At 39.2% G+C, this 8,062-nt stretch overlaps 1 pseudogene; it reads right to left on the minus strand.

Moving 5' to 3' along the window:
• Positions 1-336: 336 nt before the first annotated feature.
• Positions 337-4,499, minus strand: LOC119338601 (annotated as a pseudogene).
• Positions 4,500-8,062: the final 3,563 nt, after the last annotated feature.

Genomic DNA, 8,062 nt, shown 5'->3' on the forward strand with positions numbered 1-8,062 from the left:
GGTTTGTGCATGTATATTGTGTAGCTTGGCCCACCTCCTAGTCTTTGTATAGTTGAGGTTGTGGCTCACTTTGTACTCCCTATATACGTGCGCTTTGCACCGATCAATACATCGTGAAGCATTGCCAAAACAATCGTTTCCAACATGCACGAAGATGCCAACCATGGGCACGGTGTTGTACGTGCACGCTTGACCTCTGGAAATCGATACCTGGTATTAGTGTCCCCGGAGACCGGACTCGGCGTCTGCATGCACGCCTATCCTGAACTGGTCATGGTGGTCAGGCCCGCCGATGATGGTGCCCACAACCACAGCAAACCACTCAAGGGGGAAAAGTTAAAATGTGGTCATCAAACGACCAGGCACAATCTGTTGCAGGGACGAGTCAGAAATCTGGACAGCAGAATTTCATTGTTAAGACAGAATGCAGGGAAACACACATGTAAATATATTAAACATAAATAAAAACATATAATCATATCAGTCTCGAGCACCAAATCCATATGCATTTTACTAGAAGCTTCATAGTAACTGACAGGATGCATACCACTTATGAACACCTCTACGTCATCTGATACTTTTAATCTCAGACTTAAAGTGTGCCTTGGACCTTTGCGACCTTTCCGCATGTGCAAGATACCAACCTGTAAATTGAAACGATTCAAATGATAAAGATGGTGGTGAAAAGGGAAAAGAAACTCCAACAGGAGAAGAAATCTTTAAAACATTACAAGAGTGTTTGGATATATGAGGTTTTAGCCCAACTTGGCAGGAGAGGTTGGAACTCACGTGCACTTAGTGCCAAATTACTAACCAGATAATCACACGTCAGGAATTATAAAGGTGTAAGGCAGTGCTGCTTGTATTATAGCTCCTGACATATGCCCGCGTAAGGGCAGCTATAGATGCGAAAAAGGATAATAGCAAGATGAGACACGAGAGACATTTGGCGGAAAAGGATGATGTGTTTTTTATGTCCAGTAATCTCTTTTCTCTGAATTTTTGTCAGGTGCCTCTTCTATACTAGCCTTTTGTAGGCTAGTTTGAGTTAGTTAATTCTGTTTGCCTTAGTTTCACAGTTTCTCTGGCTTCTAAACTATATTTCCATCTGCTACATACATAATATCTCATTTTCCATTCATCTATAGTGGAAAAATGGACTCCAAGCTTAAATAAAAGAGTAAGTAAACACTAACCTGAACAAAATAAGAATAATCTGTTTTGAATTGATTTACAAGAGAACTACTGCATTTTATATAGTATATAGACGTCTTCGTATGATCATATTTTAGCTTGTAACTATGGGTAAACATAAGGGCTTTGATAGCAGATATAAAAGTAAACTGCAGTTAAACATCGCATAAAAAAACATACCAGAATGTCCATGCAGGAACCGATGGCTCCTCCTTGGTCAAGATGATTCTCACATATTCTCATAATTAAGTTCTCTAACTGATAGCAGAAACAAGAATAATAAATGTGAGTTATTTAGTAGACCATAAACATGAGATGTGAGTTTTTTCTATCCACTTTACTCACGAAGTAACATAACACATTTATTGCTATTACTGTTAATAATAATTACCTCAACTGTGGTAGCAACGCACTCTCCATTGACGGAATCAATGACATCACCAGGTCTAACTCCTAGTTCTTCAGCAATCGATCCATGGGACACCTACAGTTCAATTTGTTATGCATTACTCAATAGCATTTAGTAAGCAATATTCAAGAAAACAAGGAACAGTGGACAACATATACCTCTTTAACTATCAAACCTGAATCGACATTACACTTTCGGAAGATCCTCTCCACATGAATTGGATCGAGAAATTTAATGGGTGAAAGCTTCATCCCAATATGCAGGCGCGGGATACACCTTGCAACATTGTCATTTATCAAATTCCAAAAACTAAAACTACGAACAATATCATATAACTTAAAAAACAATTTTGATGAATGAAGCTTTGTGTCTAAATATCCAACAGAAATTAGACTTAGCAATATAAGAAGAAATATATCAACACAAGCATATCACAAGATCAGTTGTGTTTCGTCAAGATATTTTCTTATGACTAAATCATACAATGATACCAACAGAAGAAAAACTTACTGAATTTTTTTCCACATATCCAAGCACTTCAATACAATAGAGGAAGGAATATATGCTGTCCCGGGAAAATTAGCCATCCCCAAAACGTGTCCATCAAAATCAATAACCATTCCTCCAATGCTAGGCTAAGATATTTAAATTGCCAACATCAGAACTATGAGCAACATAAGTTAATAATTAGTATTTATAAGATAATCACGATGAAGATATTATACCTCACAACCAGTGAATAGATAATGATGACGTTCGTATGTAGTTGGGCCCATGAAATTAACACATCCGTGAGCAACTATCAGGTTTAAACGTTCATCTCTACCGAGCACAAGTATCTCCTGACCGTAGTTTATGTCACTACTAAACCTAGGAATCTTAGCACACAAGTCTAAATTAACCTTCAACATGGCAATATTGATGTGCTTGTCATAGCGAAACAAGATTGCAGGTACGGTTGTCTCATCTTCATCCAACAAATGAGCAATAATCTAAAGACAGATACAAAAACATATATTATGACAAGTGTTATTTAGCATACATAGATGAACAAACGTATTCATTTGTAAACATACCTAAGCATCAGGTACATACTCATCTGTACCTGACCACTGGGTTAGGGCCGTGTATTTTGAGCAGATTATGCGCGCAGATGTCAAAATAGTGCCCTCTTTACTCCCCTCACCCCAATCAATTAGAAAACCAGATGATCGTGCCATGAGTTTACCATCTGTAGATGCAACAATAGATAAGAGAAAAACAAAAATTATAGATGCAACCTAAAAAGCACGGATACAGCGACACGCATACGGGACACAGGATACGTCATTTTCCAACAACAGCCTATCGAGGACACGGCAAATACATATGAAAATAAATAAAAATATGACATGTAATATAAAGACTAAAAAGAAACGAGAAAGAGATCACCCCATTCAGCAGTAACTCTCTGAACATAAGCCCACAGAGGATATTTCGGATTCAGCAGTAACTCTCTGAACAGCTAGTGCCATTTCCTCTCCCATTGTCAAGAGCCACAGAGAAGATTATCCATTAGTAGTTGGGTCAGCCCAGCTAGTGCCATTTCAAGAGCCACTGGATGCTACAGATTAATCTGCACCATCAAAACTCAAGCCCTATCTCTCTCTGCCCTAACACTTGACCAACCCGCCACTCTCTTGCCATCGCCTCTCCTCCCAGCGATGGATCTCTCAACTCCCCGCAGCAGCTCTCGCCACCGCCCTCCTCCCAGCCTGCTCCTCTTGCTGCTGCAGCAGCAACAGCAGCAGCGGCCAGCGCTACAGTGGGGGATGTAGCAGCAGCAACGGCGGCGGGGGCACAACAGCAGCAACAGCGCCGTGGCAAGGGCGCAGGCAGCAGCAGCACGGTGGCGAGGGCGCAACAGCAGCAGCATTGAGGCTGGAGGGTGCTCCAGATCCAGCGCTGCCTCAAGTCGCACGAGGGTGCTGCTCCGACTGGTGGATTAATCTTCCTTTAGTCATCTAATTTTATTCTTTGCGAGTCCACCATGTGTCCCAGGCTCCCAGCCATGTCCTCCCTTTTCTTTATTTTCTAAAATTCATAATTTGGAAAATACGGAGGGATATGTGTATCCCCGCGTGTCCCCGTGTCCGGCCGTATCAGAATGGGGATTCGGCAACTTCTTCTGCCGTGTCCATGCTTTGTAGGATGCAACAATACATAAGAGAAAAACCAAAACTATACAGAGACACTAAATAAAGGCAATGTGTTACATACGACATAGGACGAAAAGCTAAAAATAACTTTAGCTGCTTGGAGGATTGTTTTTGTAGTAGACTCACAAACACTCTGCAAGTTTGCATTCCCCATACAGGAACCACCAACAGACATATCAAGCGTTGCAAGCTGTTGTTGGCACTCTGCACGTTAACATGCAAAAAATGGTGAGTCAGTCTACTATGTTCAAATACATATCATCTTGAGCAAAATAGACGTGTTTCATTCATTATTGACTACTGTTTTTTGTTAGAGGTGCATAGCTGCTATCCTAGTAATCACCAATCAGATAGAATGAAAGCAGTGTTATGCCCACAAGATAAACCTTACTGCCCTAGCAGTAAAGCAGTTGCCTGGTACCGGCCAAACTGTTGCAACATTTAATACAACTCTCTAATGCTGTAATGCATCCTCTCCCAGTATCCAATTTTGTACCATATCTAGTCTCTAGCATCATTCAATCATACATGCTCAACAAGGTGTTGTTCACCACACAAAAGAGGGCAATACCATACCCACCCTTCCTCTATATCAAACTTTCTACGATAGTAGTATTCAGTATGGCACCTTTCCGATTCAGTATGCATGCATACAACATACTGAAGTGTTCTCCATGGATTACCAAGGACAATACCATCTCCAATTTTCTAGCATGCATATATCTAGTTCTCTGGCAGCACTCAATAATGCATGCCTACTGAAGTGTTGTATATACAGTAGTACACAAAATAACAAGGAAGCCTCCCAAACTTACTTCTTTTTGCACGGTACTTGCATTTCAATTCATCATAAGCTTCAAGGGCAGCCTTCACAGCGGCAGGGTCATGGACAGTTCCTGGGTTTCGGACGTAGGCGGGGGATGAGGCCAACGCAGGGGAGAGCAGACCGCGGAGGAGGAGGAGGCAGGCGATGCCCCTGGTGAAGCTGGGGCCGCCTGCTCGCCCGTGCTCGTACCGGCTTTCTTCTTGTCGGTTCTCTTCCACCCCTTGAATCCCTCAGGCGGCCCCAAGGGGCCTTTGCCCCGCTGCTGCCGGTGACGGCTCAGGTGAGTTTTGTGTTGTGAAGTTTCCAAGTTTTGGGTAAAGTTTCGATGGACTACGAAATAAGGAGTGGCAAGAGCCTATGCTTGGGGATGCCCAAGGCACCCCAAGGTAATATTCAAGGAAGATCCAAGCAACTAAGCTTGGGGATGTCATCTTCGTTCATCGGTAACTTTACTTGAGGCTATATTTTTATTCACCACATGATATGTATTTTGCTTGGAGCGTCATTTTCTTTTGTTTATATTTGCTTTATGTTATTCAGAGACATGTGTTATATCTTTTAGTTCAATAAAAAAGTCAAGTATAGCCTTTACCATGCTCATTTTACAAGTCTATACGTTGTTGTTTCGAAAACAGAAAGTTTCCTGTTATGTTTCAAATACTGGTGAATAGTCAGAACATGATAAAATCTTGAAATTCGACACGATGAGTAACAACAAATTTTCTACAGTGTGATAATTTTTCAGAATTTTTGGAGTTAGGGAAGTATGATTCTCTTGCATTCTTTACAAACTGTCCTGTTTAGACAGATTATTGTTATATTTGTATTGTTTGCATATGTTTGCTTGTTTAATGATTCTATTTGAGGATAGGAGTCTTAAATATGTAGAGGCATTTAGTAGGCAATATCAAATAATAATTTTAGTGATTTGCTACAGTAGAGAATGATAAGGTTATTGCATTGATTTATACTAACATATCTCACGAGTTCTTGTTGAGTTTTGTGTGGATGAAGTTCTTAAGATTTAGGGAAACCGTGATATAAAAGGAATTAAGGAGACACAAAAGCTCAAGATTGGGGATGCCCAAGGCATCCATAATTAATATTTCAAGAAGTCTCAAACATCTAAGCTTGGGGATGCCCCGGTTGGCATCCTACCTTTCTTCTTCAACAACTATCAGTTAGTTTTGGTTGAGCCTAAGTTGTTGATTCTTCACATGATATGTGCTATCCTTACAATGTAATTTTATTTTATTTTGATTGCTGTTTGAATAATATCCCAAGATCTGAAATTATTAAATGTTAGAGAGTCTTCACATAGTTACATAATTATTCAACTACTCATTGATCTTCACTTATATCTTTTAGAGTAGTTTGTTATTTGCTCTAGTGTTTCACTTATATCTTTTTAGAGCACGATGGTGGTTTTATTTTGAAAAAATTGATGAACTCTCATGCTTCACTTATATTATTTTGAGAGTCTTAAACAACATGGTAATTTGCTTAGGTTATGAATTTAGTTCTAATATGATGTGCATCCAGGAGGGATATAATAAAAACTTTCATATAAAGTGCATTGAATACTATGAGAAGTTTGATTCTTTATGATTGTTTTGAGATATGAAGATGATGATATTAGAGTAATTCTAGTGGAGTAATTGTGAATTTGAGAAATACGTGTGTTGAGGTTTGTGATTCCCGTAGCATGCACGTATGGTGAACCGTCATGTAACGAAGTTGGAGCATGAAGTATTTATCGATTGTCTTCCTTATGAGTGGCGGTCGGGGACGAGCGATGGTCTTTTCCCACCAATCTATCCCCCTAGTAGCATGCGTGTAGTACTTTGTTTTGATGACTAATAGATTTTTGTAATAAGTATGTGAGTTCTTTATGACTAATGTTGAGTCCATGGATTATGTGCACTCTCACCCTTCCACCATTGCTAGCCTCTCTAGTACCGCGCAACTTTCACCGATACCATACACCAACCATATACCTTCCTCAAAACAGCCAACAAACCTACCTATTATGGCATTTCCATAGCCATTTCGAGATATATTGCCATGCAACTTTCCACCGTTCCTTTTATTACGACACGCATCATCATTGTCATATTGATTTGCATGATCATGTAGTTGACATCATATTTGTGGCAAAATCACCTTTAATAATTCTTTCATACATGTCACTCTTGATTCATTGCACATCCCGGTACACCGCCGGAGGCATTTACATAGAGTCATATTTTGTTCTAAGCATCGAGTTGTAATTAAATAAACAGAAGTGTGATGATCATAATTATTACAGCATTATCCCATGTGAGGAATAAAAAAAGATTAAAAAAAGAGGCCAAAGAAGCCAAGAAAAAAAGAGAAAAATAAAAAATGAGAGAACAAGAGAGACGGGGCAATGTTACTATCATTTTTCCACACTTGTGCTTCAAAGTAGCACCATGATCTTCATGATAGAGAGTCTCCTATGTTGTAACCTTCATATACTAGTGGGAATTTTTCATTATAGAACTTGGCTTGTATATTCCAATGATGGGCTTCCTCAAATGCCCTAGGTCTTCATGAGCAAGCAAGTTGGATGCACACCCACATAGTTTCTTTTTGAGTTTTCATAAACTTATAGCTCTAGTGCATCCGTTGCATGGCAATCCCTACTCACTCACATTGATATCTATTGATGGGTATCTCCATAGCCCGTTGATACGCCTAGTTGATGTGAGACTATGTCCCTCTTTTTATCTTCTCCAAAACCATCATTCTATTCCACCTATAGTGCTATGTCCATGGCTCACTCTCATGTATTGCGTGAAAGTTGAAAAGGTTTGAGAACATCAAAAGTATGAAACAATTGCTTGGCTTGTCATAGGGGTTGTGCATGATTTGAATATTTTGTGTGATGAAAATGGAGCATAGCCAGACTATATGATTTTGTAGGGATAAGCTTTCTTTGGCCATGTTATTTTGAGAAGACATAATTACCTTGTTAGTATGCCTGAAGTATTATTGTTTTTATGTCAATATTAAACTTTTGTTTTGACTATTCTAGATCTGAATATTCTTGCCACAATAGAGAAGATTACATTGATAAATATGTTAGGTAGCATTCCACATAAAAAAAATCTATTTTTCTCATTTACCTACTCGAGGACGAGCAGAAATTAAGCTTGGGATGCTTGATACGTCTCCAACGTATCTATAATTTTTGATTGTTACATGCTATTATATTATCCATCTTGGATGTTTTATATGCATTTATATGCTATTTTATGTGATTTTTGCGACTAACCTATTAACCTAGAGCCCAATGCCAGTTTCTATTTTTCCTTGTTTTTGAGTTTCGCAGAAAAGGAATATCAAACAGAGTCCAATTGACCTGAAAATTTAGGAAGATTATTTTTGGACCAGAAGAAGTCCATGGAGCAT

Source organism: Triticum dicoccoides, chromosome 7B (genome assembly GCF_002162155.2).
Source record: "Triticum dicoccoides isolate Atlit2015 ecotype Zavitan chromosome 7B, WEW_v2.0, whole genome shotgun sequence".
NCBI classification, from domain to species: Eukaryota; Viridiplantae; Streptophyta; class Magnoliopsida; order Poales; family Poaceae; genus Triticum; species Triticum dicoccoides.